The sequence below is a fragment of the Labeo rohita genome, chromosome 22 (genome assembly GCF_022985175.1).
Source record: "Labeo rohita strain BAU-BD-2019 chromosome 22, IGBB_LRoh.1.0, whole genome shotgun sequence".
In the NCBI taxonomy this organism is placed as follows: domain Eukaryota; kingdom Metazoa; phylum Chordata; class Actinopteri; order Cypriniformes; family Cyprinidae; genus Labeo; species Labeo rohita.
Window position 1 is genome coordinate 58,724,484 of NC_066890.1, and position 12,855 is coordinate 58,737,338.

The following is a 12,855-nucleotide window of genomic DNA, read 5'->3' on the forward strand; positions in this document are numbered from 1 at the left end:
TAATTTTTTCTCTTTCGTCAGTCTTTGTCATGCGTTCACGAGACTTTTATCACATTAGAGCTGTCACTTACGATTAATTGAGTAATCTGTCAATTATTCTGACGATTAATCGATAATTAGAATTATAATTCATTTTTTGCAGTAATAAAAACAGACGTAAGCGAACAACAGCCTTTAAAATTACTTAAAATACATATATAATAGCAATAAGGCAATAATAATCAAGTATTAAAAGCAAGTAACCATTAGGCATTATTGAACATATTGAATGTGTTATAAACAATAGAGCGAATGTACATTACCAGTTGATTGATTACACAGATTTTTTGTATTACAAGTTTTCAAAAATGTTAGGTTTAAATATGCAAATGAAGCATTATTTAATGAAATATGCGCTAATTTGTATACATTTCTAGTAAAAAAAAAAATCTGAACACTGGATGAACTCAGTTTCAAATTTTTTGTTAATTTTTTTTTTTTACATTAGAGAGAATTTTGGGTATCTCATTTTTATCACTCCATAATTCAGAAAACAATATATTTTCACAATTTTGAGGGGGAATAAAATGTTCTATATAATCAAGCAAATTATACATGAACAAATCCCTCTGTAAAAACCTTCAGGATGGTGTGTGTGCTAAAGTGCTGCTAAAGTGGAGGTTTATGGTTCAGTGTAGGAGAAAAAACTCATTTTGAGAAAACTGCCTTTTAAAATGTGTATTGTAATTGAAATCTTGACACAAATAGATAAAGTGCTATAAAAGAAACACTTAACAGTGTCTTTTGGACGTTTTCTTTCCACTAGACTGAAAAAACACTTTATGAAAACCCAGAAAAGGCCAAAATCTCGAAATTGACAGGTGCATGAAAAAACAGTGTTTTTGCCTGCAGTGCCTCCCCTTAATCTTTAATATTTGGCCTTTTCTTTATGACAGAAATGCTACAGCCACTGTAATTTACTGAATATGTGAACATCTAAATGTGAGTGAGGGTTCAAGCTTTTATTCTGTAATCGCGATGAACAGTTAGCATATTTGTGACACCTGGACCACAAAACCAGTCATAAGTGTAATTTTTTTTCCAAATTGAAATTTATACATCATTTAAAAGCTGAATAAATAAGCTTTCCAGTGAAAATCTGGAAGCTGAGGGTGCAAAAAAAATCTAAATATTGAGAAAATCACCTTTAAAGTTGTCCAAATGAAGTTCTTAGCAATGCATATTACTAATCAAAAATTACGTTTTGTTATATTTACAGTAGGAAATGTACAAAATATCTTAATGAACATGATCTATACTTAATATTCTAATGATTTTTGGCATAAACAAAAAATTTTGACCCATACAGTGTATTTCTGGCTATTGCTACAAATATACCCGTGCTACTAAAGACTGGCTTTGTGGTCCAGTACCACATTTTGAAACATAATAATGCATGTGTTTATAAATTATGTACCTTACAAATCTGATGAAATGGCAAATGTTGCGCTCCCAGATTAACGTTATAATAAACCCAAAGTCAAAACCATATGCATATGTAAATGACATGAACAGTTTGTGTGGAGCAGCATTTACTGTGAACGTAGCCACTCTGACACACATCTAAATAAAGCACATATATTCAGCTCTGCATATATTTTATTGAATCAGTGTTTGTGAAGTCACAATAGCATTATGCTTTATTATGATTTTTTAAATGGGTTTAATATATCACATACACTGTAAAAAATAAAAAACACAATTTGTTGAGTCAGCTTAAAATAATTACCCTGCTGCCTTAAAATTTTAAGTTGAGTCAGCTCAAATAAGTTTAGTCAACTTGAAATGTTAAGTTGTACTAAGTAACAACTTAGATATTTGTGTTTGCTAAACAGATGGGTAAGTAACCCAGCTGCCTTAAAATTTTAAGTTGAATCAATTCAAATATCTAAGTTGTCACTAAGTATAATTTAACATTTCAAGCTGAATAAACTTTTTTGAGTTGACTGAACTTAAAATTTTGAGGCAGCCAGGTAACAAATTATTTTAAGTTGACTCAACAAATTGTTTTTTACAGTGTAGCCTTGGAAGACAGTCTAATAATGCATTCCGTGGAATGCGCCACTTCCGGTATTTGGGCAATTACTCGTCACGGGCAAAATGCAATGAACGATTTTTTAAAATTGAGTATTTGCATTGAATCGAAGAATTGTAACAGCCCTATTTAGAGTAGTCTTTCATTTTTAATTAAGTAGCTGTTTTTGTTTTCTTTGTGCACAAAAAATAATCTTGTAGCTTTATAAAATTAACGTTGAACCATTAATGTCACATGGACACATATTTTAACAATATCCTTACTAAGTTTCCTAAGGACCTTGAACATTGTAGATCCAGAAAGCTCTCGGATTTCATCAGAAATGTCTTCATTTGTGTTCTTATGGGTTTGGAATGACTTGAGTTTGAGTAATTAATGACAGAATTTTCATTTTTGGGTGAACGATCCCTTTAAAATGCGCCCTGTTCAGTTAGAATATCCTGACTTGATGGGGCTTGGGGGTATGTAGATCAAAACAGGTTGGGAAACACTGGGCTAGGTGCCATTCCTCAGATTACGAATATGAAAATTCCTAGTCTCTGGGCTTCCACAATCCCAAGGATTCTAACACCTAATTACCAGCAGCACCTGCGGTTCCGGGATTACGACCCAGATTTTGCGAGACCTTTGCGGTGAATGTCACAGGCGTTCACCCCATTGTTCACCTTCCGGCACAGCAGGCTCCACAACAGTCATTAAGGCTAACAGACAGCGGCATGATAAAGTCAGAGGCATGATAGGGCAGTAAAGGACACAGTTTGCGCCAATTTAAAATCATACGAGCACAACAAACTCGACGGGGAGAAGCTGTCATGCATAGCAACCCGCTGTGCTTAATGTGCCGTAATGTTCATACCACTGCATTATGCATTGTTTTGTCAAGATTAATATGTTTTTGACCATGATTGTCTTTTGACTTCTGAGCAGACGCGAGTATTAGTTTGGTGCCAGTTTGATTTCCTTCCGTCACACAGCACTCGCTGTGTTTTCTGTGGTAAAATGCAAGCTTGATTAGATTCATGGTGGGCGATCGATTTTTGCAAGTCCACATTTTTCAATTTCACCCCCTGAAAACCCATTTAAGGAGTGTGGTTGTCAATGTGTGGCCGTGTTCCCCATCAAGAGAATTGTTTTTGAAGTTAAGCTCCAAAAATTACAAAAAAAGCAAGTGCTCTTTGTAGCAGAGCACTGACATTGTATTTTAAATGTACTTGTCACGAAGGTAAGTAAATGTGGATATCAGGATATATTTATTTACATTTATGAATGATGAAAACTTATTGAGGTCTCTTTACAAACACACCAGATCGTCTACACATCCAACCAGCCTCCCACACACACTCTGTTCCAACAAATAAAAGAGAAAGAAACAGACTTTTTTTTAGACAGATGGACAGTTAATTTGTTCTAGGACTCTTTTGTTCTATTAGCTGCGGGTTAATTCTGTTGAGAGATAAGAATATTTTAGCCGTGTTGTCATGATGAAGAACATTGCGAATCAGTGCTTGTCAATCCTTTGAGGTGAAGCACCACCTTTGATCAAATCAGAATACCTGAGTTCCTTTCATTTTTTTTTTTTAGCATTGACGTTTTCAAGCGTAAGCTTAAAGCTGATGCAATTTTTTGGTGTCAAAAATACTCTATTGTTATCTTAATATGCAGAGACAGCTATAAGTGAGCCTTTTGTAGGAGGATTTCCTCTGAAGTTTGGCTTTTACAAGCCATTGCTCTTTTGCATCAATGTGTTGGGGGAATGAGAATGTGTTTGTCCAACAGTTGATAAACTGAGGGAGCGCTGTTTGAAAACAATCATTATTTTTAGAGGTTCAAGCGCATAGTGCTGAAATTCTATTGTAAGAATTGTTAGCATGGTCTTGGATCAGTGATCTCCACATAAAACTGTTTGTGCAGTCCAAACCGTAAGTCGTACAGACTTGAAACTTGGAGGGATGGTAGTACTCACACCGCCTACAACGTGACCAAGGCTCACCCCAATCGGCCTAAAGGGGGCGAATCATTCATACTTTTTAGGACTAACTCCTAAACAGTTAGTCGCAGGCTCAAGTGTCTTATGTCGTTAGAATTAACAAAACGCACGCCTCAGATTTGATCGTGAGCCTGGCGACATTTTCAGGTATTTCGCATTTTTTGAAAAACCTACTTTTGTGAACTAGTTCTACACTGTAAAAAATAAAAAACACAATTTGTTGAGTCAGCTTAAAATAATTTGTTACCCTGCTACCCTGCTTTTAAGTTCAGTCAACTAAAATAAGTTTAGTCAACTTGAAATGTTAAGTTGTACTAAGTAACAACTTAGATATTTGTGTTTGCTAAACTTAACAGATGGGTAAGCCAGCTGCCTTAAAATTTTAAGTTGATTTAACTCAAATATCTAAGTTGTCACTTAGTATAATTTAACATTTCAAGTTGAATTGTTTTTTACAGTGTAGGTTTCTCGCCCGATCAGAACCAAACAAGTGCAGAAACATTCTGTGGAGAGTGAATATCAATAATTATCAAAAAAAAAAGTAGAACTTTTGACTCACCGCCACAAAGAGGCGCCAAAACGTTTGAAAGGGGCAGGGCCACTTTTAGTAAAATTCCTGTAAGTCCTGAACAGAGTGAGATTTCTTATGTGAGAGCTCAATCTGAGGTCACACGGGAAAAAAAAAAAAAAAATTATGAATTTAAAAATGGCGCTATTAGAGAGAAAAAATATAAAATCGGCCAATGCTGTGCAACCATTTGTCCTGTCAACATGTAAATTGGTGTGCAAGGTCTTGGACCAAAGTGCCACAAGTGTCTATAAGGACATTCGTGTATCTCAAAAAATATGGCTGCCATTGACCGACAAAATTTGAGCATTTGAAACTCCTGAACGGAATGAGATATCTTATGTGAGAGCTCAATCTGAGGTCATAGGGAAAAAAATGCAGAGCTTGGCCACTTGGTGGCGCTATTAGAGGGAAAAAACAAAAATGGCTAATACTGTGCAACCATTTGTCCTGTCAACATGTAAATTGGTGTGCACAGTCACCACAAGTGTCTGAAAGGGCATTTATGTATCTCAAAAAATATGGCCGCAACTGGCCAATGAAATTTGAGCACCTCTTAGACAAGGTTAACAGAGGCTGATCGGAACGAAACTCGTGGGCTTGTTCGTCTCATGGCCCCAAAGATCTGAGAGAAATTGGAAAGAAATCGGCCACTGAGGGGCCATATATTGCATTTTTCAATGACGTAAACGAATGTACTTAGTGCGTTTTTTCTCACATATACACGATATTCGTATCATACAACAGAACTCCTCATTATGGACAACTTTGCCTCTAGAACCACTGCTGTCAATCAAATCATTTGTTAAATGATTGAGATGTCATCAAAAACCTACTTTTGCAAACTAGTCCTAGGTTTTTCGCCCGATCGGAACCAAAACAAAAAGTTGAACTTACAACTCACCATCGCAAAGAGACGCCAAAACGTTCGAAAGGGGCGGGGCCACTTTTAGTAAAATGCCTATAACTCCTGAACAGAATGAGATATCTTTGCCTAACTCAGAACAGTTATGTAAGAGGTCAATCTGAGGTCACAGGATGAAAATCACGGAGATGGCTATTACAGGGAAAAAATTAAAAAATGGCTAATACACAGTAAAATTCACAGAGTAAAATTAACTCTAGTCAGAGAACATTTGGTCCCTCTCTAAATAGAGTTAAATTAACACTGAAGGAGAGTTCAAGTTAAAGAGATAATTAAGTGATCAATTAAAAGGTGATTGAGCATTAGTGATGAACACCTGCTGTTAACAATCAGAATCACTGAAGAACAGAGAAACACAAGAACTACAACTGATTTCAGCCACAGATTAAATCAACTGAAATAAAAGACATTAAATCTCTCAAAATCGGATTAAACAACTCCACAAACAGCATCACCAGCTTCACTCATTACTAAACAGACTGGCTTAATTGTAATAATAATAATAATAATAATAATAATAATAAACCATAATGCCACCATAATTGTGGTCAAGGTTTGCTTTAGTTTGTCTCTTGACCCTTTTAATAACTTATAATAATTTTGTTTCACAGCAAACATTTATGTATTGCTGAATCAAATGTTTGAAACAACAGATTATTTTACACTTTCTGCTTATAGCTCATTTGTGTGAACGTTATGAAGTGATCTTTCTCTTTGGTTTATTGATGATCATATTGCTGAAAAAAGGTCCTATTAAACAATCACCACCATAAAGCTTCAATTTTGAAGAAAAAAAAAAAAAAAAGGTGCATCTGCTCAGGATTTTAGACATGAACACTTATCATATGATCCTCAACAGTGGTAACAATAATTATTCATACTGCAGTGCATGATGGGAGTTTTTACTGTGTTGTTACCCAGCATGCATTGCAGCATGAAGCATTTTGTTGATTGTCACCGTTGTTGAGATTCATATGCTGGTACTTGATGTATGTGTGTCTCTGAGTAATAGTGGTGTTTAATTATTCTTTACTATTACATCATAGTTTGCTGAAGTTTCACAGGGTTGGTTGTGGTTATCTGAATGCATGAATTGAGAAAAGGTTACCCTGGATGTAATCAAATCATCTCACTATAAACATCTCAACATATAAAGTCAATTAAGATGTGCTTAATGTAAAGTATTGACCACTCTGTTTTACAACATTACACATACAGTTAAACAGAGATCTAACCCAAAAACTGAAGGGTCAAGAGCTAAACTAAAGCAAATGCTGATCTCCATGATGGTGGCATCATTTTAACCACTAAAACAACAACTTTTGATCCTCTGTAAATCTAAATAAAAGCTTCTGTAGACGTGTGACAAAAATAAAGTCAGTCTGGTTAATAATGAGTGAAGCTGTTAGTGGAGTTGTTTAATCATCATCTGCTGAGATCTTGAGGGATTTAATTACTTATTTTATTTCAGTTGATTTAATCTGTGGCTGAAATCAGTTGTAGTTCTTGTGTTTCTCTTTTCTTCAGTGATTCTGCTTGTTAAGAGCAGGTGTTCATCACTAATGCTCAATCACCTTTTAATTGATCACTTAATTATCTCTTTAACTTGAACTCTCCTTCAGTGTTAATTTAACTCTATTTAGAGAGGGACCAAATGTTCTCTGAATAGAGTTAATTTTACTCTGTGGATTTTACTGTGTACTGTGCAACCATTTGTTCTTTCAACACGAAAATTGCTGTGCACGGTCTTGGACCAAAGTGAAAAATAATAAATAAAAAATAAACGATTGTACGTTGTGCTATATTCGTATCATGTGATAGAACTCCTCATTACAGACATCTGTGCCTCTAGGACCACTGCTGTCAATCAAATCATTTGTTAAATGATTGAGATGTCATCAAAAACCTACTTTTGCAAAGTAATCCTAGGTTTTTTCTGGAAAAAAACACTGCAGTACAATTTTCTGGACTCTCTAGGTCAATAATTATCAAAAAAAAAGTTAAAATATACCCTTTCGGAGGCTATAACGGTGTAATTTAGACCCAAAATCCTATAAAGCCAGGTCACAACTGTTAAAAAACATAATATTTCTGTTAAATTATGATGTTTGACAAACATGCTTTTTAAATAATTGATTTAGCTGGTTACAAGCTTGCTAAATAATGTCTTTATTTCACATGTGCTTAAATGCCTTAAAGCACTTGAACCCCGGCAATCGTTGCTTGCAGTGTTTAAAAGATCTAAAAACATGTAAAATTAAGACTACACTGTTATGTATGCATGAAAAATGTGTGCTATTCAAACATTTTTTTATAAAAAAATAGCTAGAACTGCTTTTAGGTTGTTGCTGCAATGTACTAGCAAAACCTGCTGAAACTAAAATCACAGTTCGTTTACTTCATCATTACGACTTGAGGTCTGCCTAACTTGACTTGGCTTGGCCTGACATAAGCTAGAGAGTTTTCTCTCTCAAGGTTGAAAAACTTGTGACTTGACTCCTGCCTACATTGTGAGGACTTCTTGTCTTAACAGAGGACGAGGTCAGATTTGCTGTGCAATGGAGCGGAACGTGGTTAAGTGCTGTGCCAGAGAATACAGAGAAAATGAAGGCAATATGAATCTAGGTTATGGGGGATTCGTTTAAGAGTTCTCAGCACGGCAGCAAGTTCCAAGGACGCGTATCCGCATGTTGTGATAGCAGGTGAAAAGGGTTAGCATACTGTTGTGTTTTGTGTCCACGCTGAACTTTCTCAACAGGAGACTGTCCGCAGTGACAATGGCACGATTCGCCCCATGCTCTCGAGTTCGGGTTATTTTTAGCGCCGTGCTGCTGCAGTGAATTTTAAAATGGTTTTGGCTGGGTACTGTGCATATGGTTGAATAACCAGTGCATTTTGATTCATAGTCCTAAATTAATTCCCAGAGATTATCGGATCCCACTTTTAAGTTCTTTTTTAGATTTAGAAGAAATTGGTTTTATTGAGCCTTTAAGAGATAGGCTGCCTGAAATTGGACCTTTGGGACCAAATGCAATCTGTGAAAGGCATTTGGTAGGCGCAAAGCTCTTCTCAGGATATCTAAAAGCCAAAAAATGGCATGGATGTGTGAAAAATACCTATTAGATGACCTTTATTAAGGAAAAACATAATTAACAGGAACTTGTCAATAGCACTAAAGGTTAGAGAGCGCCAGATGAAATGGGAGAGGCCAGAAAAATGAATGGGATTGTGAAGGGGGTGTATCGCTGTGTTGTTTTGTTGGTAAACAGCAGGTGAAAGACGCCCCATTCTCACTCACAGCGGGGGTGCTGTCAGTTGGTTGGTGGGCGTTCAAACTGGACATTTGTAGGAATGTGACAAAGAGACAACACAATGGCATTCGACTGGACTTTCAGTGCAAATTGCGGCAAGACGCCAGCAGTCAACAAAAAGGCTGTGCTTTTCTTTCGCTTCAGCTGGCATTAGCAAGTAATTGGACATAGGACGTGCACTCACAGCTAAAACAAGCACAGTGCTACTATGGATTAACCCTTTCACTGGTACGAAGTATGACTGGCAAGAACTTTTAATATCCAAGGAACTTACGCAAAAGATTCTTTATATTGGAAAAATGTTTGTTTGACAATTGTTCACTGAGATGTTCTTTGGGGAACTTCTATTTTTGAGACTGTAGGATACTACAATGGTACCACTATGGTGTTTGGACACAGTACCATGGTTCAACAATGATATTAAATGATGATACCCCAACAGTATGAAAGTTTTGTTGTAGCTGGTCCCATTTGCATTGACTCAAAACATGTTGTTTATGAATAACATTTGATGCACTCTTTCCATTTGTTGTTGGCCAAACAGAACCAGGATTTCCAGGGCAAGAATCTTGACAACATTTGTGTTTGAGCTTATCATTTCTAGTCAGATAGGGGAAATATTAGGCTAACATCTTAATTAATGCTGCCTACACACATCTTTACCATCTATTTGCTTTAGTTTGTCAAAATATTGCACCCTTTCCTGCTTACTAAGTCCTTCTCTATATGATTTAGCCGCTTCCACAGATTTTCTGTGTCTTAGACTGCACAAATTAGCAGAACAACGTGTTCAGTAGTACATTAACTGTGAAAATCAATGCTGTTGTTTACAGCCAAGTATCGTCAATATGGCCACACATCCGGGTAACTAACCAAACCGTGACGCAAGTGCAAACCCTCCGTTTTTCCCCATTAATCATAACCGATAAAAAATATTTTTTAACTCTTAAACCAAAGCTGGACTATCTCATACCTCTCACAATTGCTTGTCAATGTGAGCATCTGTTGTTACTGCAGTTTCTGCTATTTTGTAGTTGTTCCGTCTCTTTAGTTTTGTTTTCTATTGTGAAACAACAGACTGGGACAGTGTTGCCACCTTGTGGAACAACTGATTACTGCAAAAATTTGATGTGCATGTGCGACCAGCACATACAAAGTGGTTACAAAAATCAGGTGTATGCCGACCCTTGCGTACACGTAAAAAGTTAAGTATACACCTTATTTTTCATAGTGGAAGTAAGCCTATGGGCGAGATTTCTGATTTATTAGCCGCTATAGGGAAATAACGAAAAGAATAACAACGTGCAGCAAACAGTAAAACTGTTTGCACTACAAACCAGTATGTTCATAAGATAATACATTCAAATAAAATGGTAAGACACACCAATTTTGTACAGCTGAAAATAGCTAGCGCAGATGACACCCATAAAATTTACAAGTATCCACTTTATTTTCTACTCTTATGGGAAAAATAAGATAGATACTTCGGGCTTTATCAGTCAATGACATTACAGTCACCTCACAAAACTGGACATGTTTCTGAGGCAGCATAACAGTTTAATGATCCACAAGAAAACTCAGAACACTTATGTAAGACGTCAATCTGAGGTCACAGGATAAAAATCACGGAGGTTGGCCACTTGGTGGCACTATTAGAGGAAAAAAAAATGTAAAAATGGCTAATACTGTGCAACCATTTGTCCTTTCAACATGAAAATAGGTGTGCACGGTTTTAACTGGGCTCTGGTGCTAACTAAGCAAACATTTAGTTACTATAATGATTTCTCCTTGCCACCTATAGCCTTGTGGGTTTATCGCCAACATACAGCGCTGTTGCGCTACGGGTGTCCCGAGTTCGAATCTTAACACAAGGATTATTCCTGATCCCACCACCTATCTCTCACCCACTTTGCTTCCTGACAATTCTGATCTGTTCTATCCTACTAAAAATGCCAAAAACAAACAAACAAAACACACCTTTAAAATACACATATATATATTTCTTACTAGAAATAACACTGAAAGTACAAAAGGTTGGTCAGAAATACCAAACACAACTTTATTTTTTTTTTTTTTAGCTCAACCGTCATGGAATGGAATGCACAGGATAGTGCAATATCAAAGGCAGCGTAGGATACATGTATGCTGCCTTCAAAAATCGATCAGATGAAGGCACCTCAGGAGACAGGAAGTAAAGCTGACATTGTTTTCAGACGTGTCTTGATGCCGTCCTACCTTGAAACGTGTCCTCCAAAGGCAGCATTTTTCAGGTTTCGGATGTAGCCACAATGGTTGGGAACCACTGCTTTTTTTTTTTTTTTTTTTTTAGTTATACTTACAGGCTTTTTATTCCTTTAATAAAACAGGACACTGGAGAGCTGACAGGAGAGCACTGGGTGAAGAGAAGGGAACGGGATCAGCAAACAACCTCGAGACGGGAATTGAACTTGGGTCACCTTGAGCGCAGTTGCGCTGTATGTCAGTGCACTAACCACGAGGCTATTGGCAAGGGAGTGGTGCCTAATGCTGTTCCTTTAAATCTGCATTTTGTTAGTTCCAGCCCTGCTCAAACACAACTGGACCAGCTCATTAAAGGAGAAGTCCACTTCCAGAACAAAAATTGACAGATAACGTACTCACCCCCTTGTCATCCAAGATGTTCATGTCTTTCTTTCTTCAGTCGTAAAGAAATGTATTTTTTTTAAGAAAGCATTTCAGGATTTTTTTTTTTTCCATGTAGTGGACTTCTATGGTGCTCCGAACTTCCAAAAGGCAGTTTAAATGCGGTTTAAAATGATCTCAGCTGAGGAAGAAGGGTCTTATCTAGCAAAACGATCGGTTATTTTCATAAAAAAAAAAAACCAATTTATATACTTTTTTTTTTTATGTCAAACGCTCGTCTTGTCTTACTCTGCCTGAACTGTTTTTGTTCCAGTTCATGACAGTTAGGGTATGTCGAAAAACTCCCATCTCATGTTCTCCCTCAACTTCAAAATCGTCCTATATCGCTATTTTACCTTTTTGTTAAGGCTGTTTGATCTTCTTTGCATGTTCATTTTGCAAAGACTGGGTCGGTACTTCTGCAGCGATGTAGGATGATTTTGAAATGATTTGTGAAGTTGAGGGAGAAAATACGATTGGAGTTTTTGGGCATACCCCAACTGTCTTGAGCCAGAATACAGAGTTCAGGGAGAGCAAGACAAGACGAGCGTTTGAGATTAAAAAGATTGAAAAGACCCTTCTTCCTCAACTGGGATTGTTTACAACCGCATTTGGGATCGTTTGAAGTCGCATTTAAACTGCATTTTGGAAGTTCAAAATCGGGGCACCATATCAGTCCATTATATGGAGAAAACTCCTGAAATGTTTCCCTCAAAAAACAATTTATTTGCGGCTGAAGAAAGAAAGACATGAACACCTTGGCTGAGATGAGTACATTATCTGTATATTATTGTTCTGGAAGTGGATCTTCAGAAACACTTGATGATTACAGACCAATGTGTTGAAGCAGGGCCCAGAACTGAATTCTGCATGTAGGTAGACCTCCAGGAACAGTATTGTGCACCCCTGCTTAAGAAAATTTAAGAAAAAAAATTGTTCTTTTGGGTTCTTTGGGAATAGTCTCCAATCCAGCTCTTGGAGAGCTAGGTCGAGGTCTTCAGGGTCACTTGATAATTACAGGCAGGTGTGTTGGATCTGAGGTCTGCAGGAAGGTAGCTCTTTAGGAAACCCCTGCGAAAATCCCTCATGGAATCGTTATTTTGAAGAGCGTACAGTAAATTCGAAGCATCCAACTACGAATGGCACGCACTCCCCTGTTGATTTGTTTACTGATAAGAGCCAAAGTCGCCTGGTACATGTCCAACGCAGAGTACTTAACACGCTCTGGCTATCAGCGCGCTGTGTGGGTGTTGAAACAGTGGGTGTGTGGGAGCCACGGCCAGCGCTTGTGTGATCGGGGGCGGGTGGGAGGAAGAAAGAGAGAATGAA